This window comes from Leptodactylus fuscus, chromosome 2, assembly GCF_031893055.1.
Source record: "Leptodactylus fuscus isolate aLepFus1 chromosome 2, aLepFus1.hap2, whole genome shotgun sequence".
Taxonomy (NCBI): domain Eukaryota; kingdom Metazoa; phylum Chordata; class Amphibia; order Anura; family Leptodactylidae; genus Leptodactylus; species Leptodactylus fuscus.
Window position 1 is genome coordinate 151,184,752 of NC_134266.1, and position 14,619 is coordinate 151,199,370.

A 14,619-nucleotide genomic window follows, 5' to 3' on the forward strand; every position below is an offset into this window, starting at 1 on the left:
TAAAAAAAAAAAAAAAAAAAAAAAAGCAGCTAAATCTGATGTATTTTTAGGTGGTCTAGTCTAACTTTATACCACCTCCTTTGCATATATTTGTGCCATGCCGCATTTTTTCTGAGAATCCATGTCTAGCAAGTTAAAGAATATTAGCCCAAACTAAATTAGACCAAATGTACCACATTGACATCAGTGTTTAGATCACCACAAGTGTTACGCTAGGTTCACACCTGCGTTCAGCCTTCCGTTCTGTGCTTTCCGTCTTCTGCATGCCAGAAGACGCAAAGCACAGACTGGGTGAAGGCCGTGAGCGGCGGTGAGCGTTTTATGCTCTCCACCGCGAAACCGGATTTTTTAATCCGGACACCGAGTACTGCATGTCCGACTCTGTGTCCGGATTTAAAAAAAACGGTTTCGCGACGGAGAGCGCAAAATGCTCACCGCCGCTCACGGCCGGACAGCTTTCTCACCCATTCAAATGAATGAGTGAGAAAGTCTCCTGCAGGTTTCCGTATCCTGCTCTGTTTTATGCAGGAAACGGAAACCTGCACAACGGAGAGGACAACGCAGATGTGAACGAGCCCTTAATCTTGGCCAATGTGTCATGTGTTACTGATGTGTAAACATTTTAAGCCCCATTTCTGCCTTTGTTTTAAATTTTAAGAATATTGTTTGTTGTATTTGTTTCTGACCACTAGATGTCGCCTGGTGTCATGCCTGACAGTATAGAATTGACTTCATTGCTCACTAGCTATGATTGGGTCAATATAAAGCTGCCAGCAATGAAATGAATTACTTTCCTTTACAACATTCCATCATCTTCTGAAGTACTATTTTGTTTGCTGTTGGTGTGCCATAACATAATAGTTCTATTTTAGCCTGTTCACCAAAGTGTGAAATTCATATACACGTTGATTTGATCACCGTACAATAGTGTGTGTGCTAAATTGCAAAAAGGCAAGTTTTGTTAGCACTTAGGCAACCCTTTGTAAAGATACATGGCCATAAATAAATAACATAGGAACCCAGGGTGAAGCACGTTTGGTTAGTAGGTGATACTAGTATACCGTAGAGATGAGCGAACAGTGTTCTATCGAACTCATGTTCGATCGGATATTAGGCTGTTCGGCATGTTCGAATCGAATCGAACACCGCGTGGTAAAGTGCGCCATTACTCGATTCCCCTCCCACCTTCCCTGGCGCCTTTTTTGCTCCAATAACAGCGCAGGGTAGGTGGGACAGGAACTACGACACCGGTGACGTTGAAAAAAGTAGGCAAAACCCATTGGCTGCCGAAAACATGTGACCTCTAATTTAAAAGAACAGCGCCGCCCAGCTTCGCGTCATTCTGAGCTTGCAATTCACCGAGGACGGAGGTTTCCGTCCAGTTAGCTAGGGGTTAGATTCTGGGTAGGCAGGGACAGGCTAGGATAGGAAGGAGAAGACAACCAACAGCTCTTATAAGAGCTAAATTCCAGGGAGAAGCTTGTCAGTGTAACGTGGCACTGACGGGCTCAATCGCCGCAACCCAGCTTTCCCAGGATCCTGAATGGAATACACTGTCAGTGTATTCCCGTATACCCGATATATACCCCCGATACCCGTTCCAACGGTGTGCCCCCCCACCTTCACCCCAGAAATACCCTGCAAGTCCCCTAGCAATAGAATTGGGGCTATATACACCCACTATTTTTGCTACTGCCATATAGTGCCATTGTCTCACTGGGAATTCAAAGAATATATTGGGCTTACATATAACTTCAATTCCAGGGAGAAGCTTGTCAGTGTAACGTGGCACTGACGGGCTCAATCGCCGCAACCCAGCTTTCCCAGGATCCTGAATGGAACACACTGACAGTGTATTCCCGTATACCCCATATATACACCCCAAATCCCCGTTCCAACGGTGTGCCCCCCCACCTTCACCTCAGAAATACCCTGCAAGTCCCCTAGCAATAGAATTGGGGCTATATACACCCACAATTTTTGCTACTGGTATACAGTGCCATTGTCTCACTGGGAATTCAAAGAATATATGGGGGTTATGTGCACCCACAATTTTTAATACTGCTATACAGTGCCATTGTCTGACTGGGAATTCAAAGAATATATGGGGGTTATGTGCACCCACAATTTTTAATACTGGTATATAGTGCCATTGTCTGACTGGGAATTCAAAGAATATATGGGGGTTACGTGCACCCACAATTTTTAATACTGGTATACAGTGCCATTGTCTGACTGGGAATTCAAAGAATATATGGGGGTTACGTGCACCCACAATTTTTAATACTGCTATACAGTGCCATTGTCTGACTGGGAATTCAAAGAATATATGGGGGTTATGTGCACCCACAATTTTTACTACTGGTATACAGTGCCATTGTCTGACTGGGAATTCAAAGAATATATTGGGGTGACGTGCACCCACAATTTTTGCTACTGCTATACAGTTCCATTGTCTGACTGGGAATTCAAAGAATATATGGGGGTTATGTGCACCCACAATTTTTAATACTGGTATACAGTGCCATTGTCTGACTGGGAATTCAAAGAATATATGGGGGTTATGTGCACCCACAATTTTTAATACTGGTATACAGTGCCATTGTCTGACTGGGAATTCAAAGAATATATGGGGGTTACGTGCACCCACAATTTTTAATACTGCTATACAGTGCCATTGTCTGACTGGGAATTCAAAGAATATATGGGGGTTACGTGCACCCACAATTTTTAATACTGGTATACAGTGCCATTGTCTGACTGGGAATTCAAAGAATATATGGGGGTTATGTGCACCCACAATTTTTAATACTGGTATACAGTGCCATTGTCTGACTGGGAATTCAAAGAATATATGGGGGTTATGTGCACCCACAATTTTTAATACTGGTATACAGTGCCATTGTCTGACTGGGAATTCAAAGAATATATGGGGGTTATGTGCACCCACAATTTTTACTACTGGTATACAGTGCCATTGTCTAACTGGGAATTCAAAGAATATATTGGGGTGACGTGCACCCACAATTTTTGCTACTGCTATACAGTTCCATTGTCTCACTGGGAATTCAAAGAATATATGGGGGTTATGTGCACCCACAATTTTTAATACTGGTATACAGTGCCATTGTCTGACTGGGAATTCAAAGAATATATGGGGGTTATGTGCACCCACAATTTTTAATACTGGTATACAGTGCCATTGTCTGACTGGGAATTCAAAGAATATATGGGGGTTATGTGCACCCACAATTTTTACTACTGGTATACAGTGCCATTGTCTAACTGGGAATTCAAAGAATATATTGGGGTGACGTGCACCCACAATTTTTGCTACTGCTATACAGTTCCATTGTCTCACTGGGAATTCAAAGAATATATGGGGGTTATGTGCACCCACAATTTTTAATACTGGTATACAGTGCCATTGTCTGACTGGGAATTCAAAGAATATATGGGGGTTATGTGCACCCACAATTTTTAATACTGGTATATAGTGCCATTGTCTGACTGGGAATTCAAAGAATATATGGGGGTTACGTGCACCCACAATTTTTAATACTGGTATACAGTGCCATTGTCTGACTGGGAATTCAAAGAATATATGGGGGTTATGTGCACCCACAATTTTTAATACTGGTATACAGTGCCATTGTCTGACTGGGAATTCAAAGAATATATGGGGGTTACGTGCACCCACAATTTTTAATACTGGTATACAGTGCCATTGTCTGACTGGGAATTCAAAGAATATATGGGGGTTATGTGCACCCACAATTTTTAATACTGGTATACAGTGCCATTGTCTGACTGGGAATTCAAAGAATATATGGGGGTTATGTGCACCCACAATTTTTACTACTGGTATACAGTGCCATTGTCTAACTGGGAATTCAAAGAATATATTGGGGTGACGTGCACCCACAATTTTTGCTACTGCTATACAGTTCCATTGTCTCACTGGGAATTCAAAGAATATATGGGGGTTATGTGCACCCACAATTTTTAATACTGGTATACAGTGCCATTGTCTGACTGGGAATTCAAAGAATATATGGGGGTTATGTGCACCCACAATTTTTAATACTGGTATACAGTGCCATTGTCTGACTGGGAATTCAAAGAATATATGGGGGTTATGTGCACCCACAATTTTTACTACTGGTATACAGTGCCATTGTCTAACTGGGAATTCAAAGAATATATTGGGGTGACGTGCACCCACAATTTTTGCTACTGCTATACAGTTCCATTGTCTGACTGGGAATTCAAAGAATATATGGGGGTTATGTGCACCCACAATTTTTACTACTGGTATACAGTGCCATTGTCTGACTGGGAATTCAAAGAATATATGGGGGTTATGTGCACCCACAATTTTTAATACTGGTATACAGTGCCATTGTCTGACTGGGAATTCAAAGAATATATGGGGGTTACGTGCACCCACAATTTTTAATACTGCTATACAGTGCCATTGTCTGACTGGGAATTCAAAGAATATATGGGAGTTACGTGCACCCACAATTTTTAATACTGGTATACAGTGCCATTGTCTGACTGGGAATTCAAAGAATATATGGGGGTTATGTGCACCCACAATTTTTAATACTGGTATACAGTGCCATTGTCTGACTGGGAATTCAAAGAATATATGGGGGTTATGTGCACCCACAATTTTTAATACTGGTATACAGTGCCATTGTCTGACTGGGAATTCAAAGAATATATGGGGGTTATGTGCACCCACAATTTTTACTACTGGTATACAGTGCCATTGTCTAACTGGGAATTCAAAGAATATATTGGGGTGACGTGCACCCACAATTTTTGCTACTGCTATACAGTTCCATTGTCTCACTGGGAATTCAAAGAATATATGGGGGTTATGTGCACCCACAATTTTTAATACTGGTATACAGTGCCATTGTCTGACTGGGAATTCAAAGAATATATGGGGGTTATGTGCACCCACAATTTTTAATACTGGTATACAGTGCCATTGTCTGACTGGGAATTCAAAGAATATATGGGGGTTATGTGCACCCACAATTTTTAATACTGGTATACAGTGCCATTGTCTGACTGGGAATTCAAAGAATATATGGGGGTTATGTGCACCCACAATTTTTACTACTGGTATACAGTGCCATTGTCTAACTGGGAATTCAAAGAATATATTGGGGTGACGTGCACCCACAATTTTTGCTACTGCTATACAGTTCCATTGTCTGACTGGGAATTCAAAGAATATATGGGGGTTATGTGCACCCACAATTTTTACTACTGGTATACAGTGCCATTGTCTAACTGGGAATTCAAAGAATATATTGGGGTGACGTGCACCCACAATTTTTGCTACTGCTATACAGTTCCATTGTCTCACTGGGAATTCAAAGAATATATGGGGGTTATGTGCACCCACAATTTTTAATACTGGTATACAGTGCCATTGTCTGACTGGGAATTCAAAGAATATATGGGGGTTATGTGCACCCACAATTTTTAATACTGGTATACAGTGCCATTGTCTGACTGGGAATTCAAAGAATATATGGGGGTTATGTGCACCCACAATTTTTACTACTGGTATACAGTGCCATTGTCTAACTGGGAATTCAAAGAATATATTGGGGTGACGTGCACCCACAATTTTTGCTACTGCTATACAGTTCCATTGTCTCACTGGGAATTCAAAGAATATATGGGGGTTATGTGCACCCACAATTTTTAATACTGGTATACAGTGCCATTGTCTGACTGGGAATTCAAAGAATATATGGGGGTTATGTGCACCCACAATTTTTAATACTGGTATACAGTGCCATTGTCTGACTGGGAATTCAAAGAATATATGGGGGTTATGTGCACCCACAATTTTTACTACTGGTATACAGTGCCATTGTCTAACTGGGAATTCAAAGAATATATTGGGGTGACGTGCACCCACAATTTTTGCTACTGCTATACAGTTCCATTGTCTCACTGGGAATTCAAAGAATATATGGGGGTTATGTGCACCCACAATTTTTAATACTGGTATACAGTGCCATTGTCTGACTGGGAATTCAAAGAATATATGGGGGTTATGTGCACCCACAATTTTTAATACTGGTATATAGTGCCATTGTCTGACTGGGAATTCAAAGAATATATGGGGGTTACGTGCACCCACAATTTTTAATACTGGTATACAGTGCCATTGTCTGACTGGGAATTCAAAGAATATATGGGGGTTATGTGCACCCACAATTTTTAATACTGGTATACAGTGCCATTGTCTGACTGGGAATTCAAAGAATATATGGGGGTTACGTGCACCCACAATTTTTAATACTGGTATACAGTGCCATTGTCTGACTGGGAATTCAAAGAATATATGGGGGTTATGTGCACCCACAATTTTTAATACTGGTATACAGTGCCATTGTCTGACTGGGAATTCAAAGAATATATGGGGGTTATGTGCACCCACAATTTTTACTACTGGTATACAGTGCCATTGTCTAACTGGGAATTCAAAGAATATATTGGGGTGACGTGCACCCACAATTTTTGCTACTGCTATACAGTTCCATTGTCTCACTGGGAATTCAAAGAATATATGGGGGTTATGTGCACCCACAATTTTTAATACTGGTATACAGTGCCATTGTCTGACTGGGAATTCAAAGAATATATGGGGGTTATGTGCACCCACAATTTTTAATACTGGTATACAGTGCCATTGTCTGACTGGGAATTCAAAGAATATATGGGGGTTATGTGCACCCACAATTTTTACTACTGGTATACAGTGCCATTGTCTAACTGGGAATTCAAAGAATATATTGGGGTGACGTGCACCCACAATTTTTGCTACTGCTATACAGTTCCATTGTCTGACTGGGAATTCAAAGAATATATGGGGGTTATGTGCACCCACAATTTTTACTACTGGTATACAGTGCCATTGTCTGACTGGGAATTCAAAGAATATATGGGGGTTATGTGCACCCACAATTTTTAATACTGGTATACAGTGCCATTGTCTGACTGGGAATTCAAAGAATATATGGGGGTTACGTGCACCCACAATTTTTAATACTGCTATACAGTGCCATTGTCTGACTGGGAATTCAAAGAATATATGGGAGTTACGTGCACCCACAATTTTTAATACTGGTATACAGTGCCATTGTCTGACTGGGAATTCAAAGAATATATGGGGGTTATGTGCACCCACAATTTTTAATACTGGTATACAGTGCCATTGTCTGACTGGGAATTCAAAGAATATATGGGGGTTATGTGCACCCACAATTTTTAATACTGGTATACAGTGCCATTGTCTGACTGGGAATTCAAAGAATATATGGGGGTTATGTGCACCCACAATTTTTACTACTGGTATACAGTGCCATTGTCTAACTGGGAATTCAAAGAATATATTGGGGTGACGTGCACCCACAATTTTTGCTACTGCTATACAGTTCCATTGTCTCACTGGGAATTCAAAGAATATATGGGGGTTATGTGCACCCACAATTTTTAATACTGGTATACAGTGCCATTGTCTGACTGGGAATTCAAAGAATATATGGGGGTTATGTGCACCCACAATTTTTAATACTGGTATACAGTGCCATTGTCTGACTGGGAATTCAAAGAATATATGGGGGTTATGTGCACCCACAATTTTTAATACTGGTATACAGTGCCATTGTCTGACTGGGAATTCAAAGAATATATGGGGGTTATGTGCACCCACAATTTTTACTACTGGTATACAGTGCCATTGTCTAACTGGGAATTCAAAGAATATATTGGGGTGACGTGCACCCACAATTTTTGCTACTGCTATACAGTTCCATTGTCTGACTGGGAATTCAAAGAATATATGGGGGTTATGTGCACCCACAATTTTTACTACTGGTATACAGTGCCATTGTCTAACTGGGAATTCAAAGAATATATTGGGGTGACGTGCACCCACAATTTTTGCTACTGCTATACAGTTCCATTGTCTCACTGGGAATTCAAAGAATATATGGGGGTTATGTGCACCCACAATTTTTAATACTGGTATACAGTGCCATTGTCTGACTGGGAATTCAAAGAATATATGGGGGTTATGTGCACCCACAATTTTTAATACTGGTATATAGTGCCATTGTCTGACTGGGAATTCAAAGAATATATGGGGGTTACGTGCACCCACAATTTTTAATACTGCTATACAGTGCCATTGTCTGACTGGGAATTCAAAGAATATATGGGGGTTATGTGCACCCACAATTTTTAATACTGGTATATAGTGCCATTGTCTGACTGGGAATTCAAAGAATATATGGGGGTTACGTGCACCCACAATTTTTAATACTGCTATACAGTGCCATTGTCTGAGTGGGAATTCAAAGAATATATGGGGGTTATGTGCACCCACAATTTTTAATACTGGTATATAGTGCCATTGTCTGACTGGGAATTCAAAGAATATATGGGGGTTACGTGCACCCACAATTTTTAATACTGGTATACAGTGCCATTGTCTGACTGGGAATTCAAAGAATATATGGGGGTTATGTGCACCCACAATTTTTAATACTGGTATACAGTGCCATTGTCTCACTGGGAATTCCACAAATAATTTGGGGATTCATTCACCCTACATCTCAGGCTCTTGACATATTCACCCAGGTTGTCAGTGCTGCACCAGCTCGTTCCCAGACAGCTCGGCCCGAAAAACGCGTTACCTATATAGAGGATTTGGACAATGAAGACAACATGTTCTAAATCTAATGTCTGCACCTTCTCCAGAATTAAAATAAAGGCAGCGTTTAACTTTCAAATAGCACTGCACAAAGGAAGAGCTTATCAGCTTGTCTCATGACATGCTACTGAAAAGTTTCATTTGTGTATCTTAATGTAAATATAGTTGTATAAGCTTTTTGGGTTTTAGGCACTGCCAAGTTATTTATTACCACCCACTCCCTTATAATGATGATGACGCCAAAGTCACTGTGGGTGTTCAGAGCTCACAGCTTTGGGTGACATTTGTCTTGCTCTCTGTCGGTACCAGCTGTCTTTTTGGATACCGTAAAGTTATGTTGACTTTATTAACAGCTATAGAAGCTTTAGCCAGGTTGTGACGGTGTGTAACCCTAACAACACTAAGTGGGATACACATTAATAGTCAGTCTATGTACGCTAAACGTATCACTGAAGTAATTTTTTTTCCCTCTCCCCTAATATAAGAAAGGAACAGACATTAGACCTAGACCGGGGTTCGAGGCTTGAAAAAATCCAGTATTATTTGTTCTTCATGATGTGAAATATGTGTTGAAAAGCAACCCAAGATGAAGTCAGCCATGTGTGCCAGTGTGTTACTTGGCATGCCTTTGCTGGCCCCAACTGTAAGGGTCACTCTCCATTTCCTCCATTTTCCACTCCCCTTCACACCATTTGTGGTGAAGCAATGGGATGCACTGAAGTGCACCCTCTAGCCTCGTGTGGGATAGGGACATCAGATGCCACTCCAACCCCCTCGTCTTCCTCCGCCAGCCAACGGTGCGAAGATGAGAGGAGTGTGCTCTGAATGTTTTCTGCCTAGCAGAGGCTAGTTCTCACTTACGAAAATGGCCCCACTTTGACCTGTATATCAGGCACAATGGTGTAGGTTTCAAAGAAACATGGCACCAACAAGTTGGAAAACGTGGGCCATGCGTGGACCGTGTTTGAGTCTGGCAAGCTCCAGATCTGCTACCAGGTTCCAGCCATTATCACAGGCGCAAAAATGCCAGGCCCCAGGTGTAGCAGGGAAAAAAAAATGCCATCTCAGCCAGGATGGCATCCCTGACCTCGGAGGCACTGTGCTGTCTGTCCCCCAAGCTGATCAGTTTCAGCACGGCCTACTGACATCTCCCCATGCCAGTGTTACAGTGTTTTCCGCTAGTAGCTGGGGTGGAGGTTGCAGCTTCGTAGGGTTTCAGTCTACTCCTGCCATGAATTTTGGCCTGGGAGAGGAGATAGGCCACCCCAGTTTGCACCCGGGGAACAGACTCCACCACATTCACCCTGCCTGTCATTAAAGATAAGCACTGCAGCATCCCTGACCACAGGCGCTTGTCCATGTGTCGGTGGTCAAGTGGACCTTGCAGCAAAGCGCAGAGCTCTGGGCCCGACTGATGTTATGGGACACATGCAGGCGCAAGGCAGAGACAGCACACCAAGAGAAGTAGTAACGGCTAGGCCCAGCATAGGGAGGTGCCCCAGCTGCCATCTGCTGACGGAAGGCCTGGGTCTCCAGAAGCATAAACAAACACCAACATCTCCAGGGCCAGCAGTTTATCGATGAGGCTGTTACAGGCTTGGGCATGGGGGTGGGTTGTATTGTACTTCTGCCTGCAATGAAAAGCTTGGGAAATGTGGAGTGGCTGGGAAGAGGCGCATGATGGTGCAGGCCAAAAGGGCGCATGAGGGTGAACTCCCCAATGTGTCAGAGATAGGTGTGTAGGTGTCCTTGCATCATATACTTGCACCATATTTGGCTTTGGAAGTTAATTTTGTGCCAAAAAGTGGTTAAGACAGCGATCCCTCAGCTACTCCCGTTACACTGTCTATTGAAGTTACCATCTGTGGAAGTGGACCACCATTTCTAAGATCCCAAAGGAAGCAGGCAAGAGATGTGCAGTTCAGAAAAAAAGATGAGAAAATAAGTTTAGGCTGTAGAGCACAGAGGGATCGGAGAGGACAGAGCTGGTGTCGGCCAGGTATTCCCACAACATGCGCCTATACTTGTCCCTCCTGGTGACACTAGGCCCCTGAGTGGCAGTAATTTGTCCAGGGGGGCCATTAACGTGTTCCAGACCTAGGAATAAGTCTTCCAACAGGGTAGAGTTTTGCATGCCTTTGCTTCTACCCACTGTTTTTGCTGCTTAGCTTCCCTCCACATCTACTCTGCTTTCACCCCTAAACATCACCCCAGTTTATGCCTTTGCTTCTACCCAGGTTTTTTGTTGATTTAGCTTCCCTCTACATCTACACTGCTTTAGCCCCTAGACATCACCCCTGTCCATGTGGGGTCGGTGGCCTCGTCATCCACCAACTCCTCTTCCAATTGCGCACTGCCCCCTTACTGCAAACCGCACATGACCACAGCTTGCCTTGATGGCAACTGTGTCTCATGATCCCCACTTAGGTCCAGACAAGTCGGTGGCGGGTCCAAAACCCCAAAATTGGAAGGAAATGGCAGATGCTGCAGTATTTCTAACACCTGTTCCTGGTGCTCGGGCCTGGTCTGTGTTGTACCCTGCACCCTGCTTAACGCATCTGCCATATCCGAAGTTGTGCTGAGCGCATGCTAATGTTTCGTGTCCAGTGCAATGGATGGGATGGGATTTCACATAAGTCTGCCACCCATGGCCACTCATGGTTGAGCAACTGAGGGAGTTGACTTTGACGAACCCGAGGGTTTTGGAGTTGGAACTACATCAAAGGTCTGTGCTGCTCACACACTCTGCTCAACACATGATATGTTTAGTGCCAGCAGTGTGGAGACGTCGCACAACAGCCGTTGTTCCAGCAGGTACAGGCGTTGTAGGAGTGCATAGAGGCTAGCAGCGGCAACTATACACTTTAAAAACTATCCGCACAAGCGCCACACTTTCACCAGTAGCTCAGGAACATTGGGGTACCTTTTTCAAAAGATTAGCAGCAATGAGTTAAAAACGTGGCCCAGGCATGGAATATGTTGCAGGCTGCCAAGCTACAGAGCCAATCCCAGGTTACGGCCATTATCACACATGACAACATGCCTGGGCCCAGGTGCAGTGGCAAAAACCACATTGCCGTCTCATCGAGGATGGCATGACTCACTTTGTAGGCAGTGTGCTGTCTGGCCCCCAAGCTGATGAGCTTCAGCACGGCCCGCTGACGTCTCCCCACACCAGTGTTGCAGCGTTTCCAGCTCGTAGCTGGGGTCAATTTAACAGCGGAGGAGGGTGGTGTTTCAGCCCTCCTCCCAGGAATGTTGTGTGGGGAGACAAGTCAGGCCACCACATTTTGCGACCCGGTCCACGCCTCAACTACATTCAACCACTGTGCCCAAATTGAAAGGTAGCGTCCCTGTCCGCATGCACTTGTCCATTCGTAACTGGTCACATGGAACTTTAGGGCTAAGCGCTGAATTTAGGGACCGCCTCATGTTTGGGGGAAAGTGCTGGTGTGGACGGCACAGTGCGGTGGCGCAGTAGACACTCTGCCCAAAAAGGGCAGAGTGTCCCCCAGCCGGGATTCCAACATCTCCTGGGCCAGATTTCTTGAGATGAGGCCGTTGAAGCCTTGGGCATGTGGGTGGGTTGCGCTGTACTTTAGCATGAAATGAAAGGCTTGGGAGATGGGGAGTTGCTGGGAAGAGGCGCATGATGGCGCGGGCAAAAGGAGAAATGGCAGGAAAAGGTGAGGATAAGGGTGAACTCCCCAAAGTGTCAGAGGCAGATGTGGAGGTGTCCTGGCTCCTGGTCTGGACTGCAGCGCCAGCCCTGTCAACAGTGGAAGAGGCAGTGGCCGCCAGGCCAAACGACGATTATCCTGCGCTTGCTCTCACCCACTGAGCCCAGGGCTTGCCTTCCAAATGATGGCACCCGCAAGAGGTGGTGAGATTCCTCTCCGCAGATCTCCAAACCATCTTGGACTTGCAAATTGCACTAAATTTGTCATGTAACTGACATGTATATGATGAGTCTATCCATTGTCTGTTCATTTTGGTGAAAGTCAGCCTGTCAGCTGACAGACAGCTGTGCTTGTCAGTGATGATGTCACCGGCTGCTTGTACCCCCAGTTTTTGCTGCTTAGCTTGCCTCCACATCCACACTGCTTTTGCCCCTACACATCACCCCTATCCATGCCTGTGCCTCTAGCCATAAGTCTGCCACCCATGGAAACTCATGGTGCAGAAAGTGAGGGAGCTGACTCTGAGGAACCCTTGGGTTTTGTAGCTGGTACTCCATCAAAGGTCTCTGCTGCTCACACACCCTGCTGAACATACGGTATCTAGGGTTAGAGCGTGTGGTGACCTCGCACAACAGTAGGTGCTTCAGGCAGATGTAGGCCTTGCTGGAGTGTATTGCGGCTAGCTCCAGGTACTGTAGACTTGGGAAAGTGGGTGTCCAAGTGCCGCACTTTCACCCTTAGCTCAGCTAATTTGGGGTATGTTTTTAAAGATCATTGCACCACTACATTGAACATGTGGGCCAGGCATGGAACGTGTTGGAGGCTGGCAAGCTCCAGAGCCCTCCAACAAGCTAAAAAACCTGGCCCCAGGGGCAGCGGGGATAAACAAATTGCCATCTCATCCAGGATGGCATCCCTGACCTCAGAGGCAGTGTGCTGTCCGTCTCCCAAGCTGATGAGCTTCAGCCCAGCCTGCTGACGTCTCCCCACACCAGTGTTGCAGCGTTTTCAGCTCGTAGCTGGGGTAAATCTAACAGCGGAGGAGGAGGAGGGTGGTGTTTCAGCCCTCCTCCCAGGAATGTTTTGTGGGGAAACAAGTCAGGAAAATTCTTGAAACGGGAGAGTTTTGCATCTTTGCCCTTGCTGCCTATGGACATCCCTTTGCCTCTAGCCACCATTTTCCCTGCTTTGCTTGCCTCCAAATCCACACTGCTTTTGCCCCTAGACATCACCCCAGTCCATGCCTTAGCTTGTACCCCCAGTTTTTCCTGCTTAGCTTGCCTCCACATCCACACTGCTTTTGCCCCTAGACATCACCCCAGTCCATGCCTTAGCTTGTATCCCCAGTTTTTCCTGCTTAGCTTGCCTCCACATCCACACTGCTTTTGCCCCTAGACATCACCCCAGTCCATGCCTTAGCTTGTACCCCCAGTTTTTCCTGCTTAGCTTGCCTCCACATCCACACTGCTTTTGCCCCTAGACATCATCCCTATCCATGCCTCTTCCCCTAGCCATAACTCTGCCACCCCTGGAAACTCATGGTGCAGAAACTTTGGTTGCTGACTTTGAGGAACCCTTGGGTTTTGTAGATGGAACTCCATCAAAGGTCTGTGCAGCTCACACACCCTGCTCAAGATATGGTATTGTAGGGTTTCAGCGTGTGTGAATGACGGACAACAGCCTGTGTTTGGACAGATGTAGGCCTTGCTAGAGTGTTTTTAGGCTAGCAGCGACTCCTGTGCACTTGCAAAAGTGGGCGCACAAGCGCCGCATTTTCAACAGTAGCTTCGGTACATTTGGGTATGTTTTTAAAAAACTTTGCACCACTAGGTTAGACGTGGGCCAAACATGGAACGTGTTGGAGGCTGGCAAGCTCCAGAGCCGCTACCAGGTTCCAGCCATTATCACAGGCGTAAAAATGCCAGGCCCCAGGTGTAGCAGGGAAAAAAAAATGCCATCTCAGCCAGGATGGCATCCCTGACCTCGGAGGCACTGTGCTGTCTGTCCCCCAAGCTGATGAGCTTCAGCACCGCCTGCTGACGTCTCCCCACACCAGTGTTTTAGCGTTTGCCGCTAGTAGCTGTGGTGGAGGTTGCAGCGTCGTAGGGTTTCAGTCTACTCCTGCCATGAATTTTGGCCTGGGAGAGGAGATAGGCCACCCCAGTTTGCACCCGGGGAACAGACTCC

General features: G+C 44.9%; 1 protein-coding gene across 1 annotated transcript in view; it reads left to right on the forward strand.

The window, feature by feature from the left end:
• The window catches only part of LOC142195260 (S-adenosyl-L-methionine-dependent tRNA 4-demethylwyosine synthase TYW1-like), a 119,716-nt gene that overhangs the window by 22,141 nt on the left and 82,956 nt on the right, over window positions 1–14,619 (forward strand). The gene's annotated exons all lie outside the window — the stretch shown is intronic.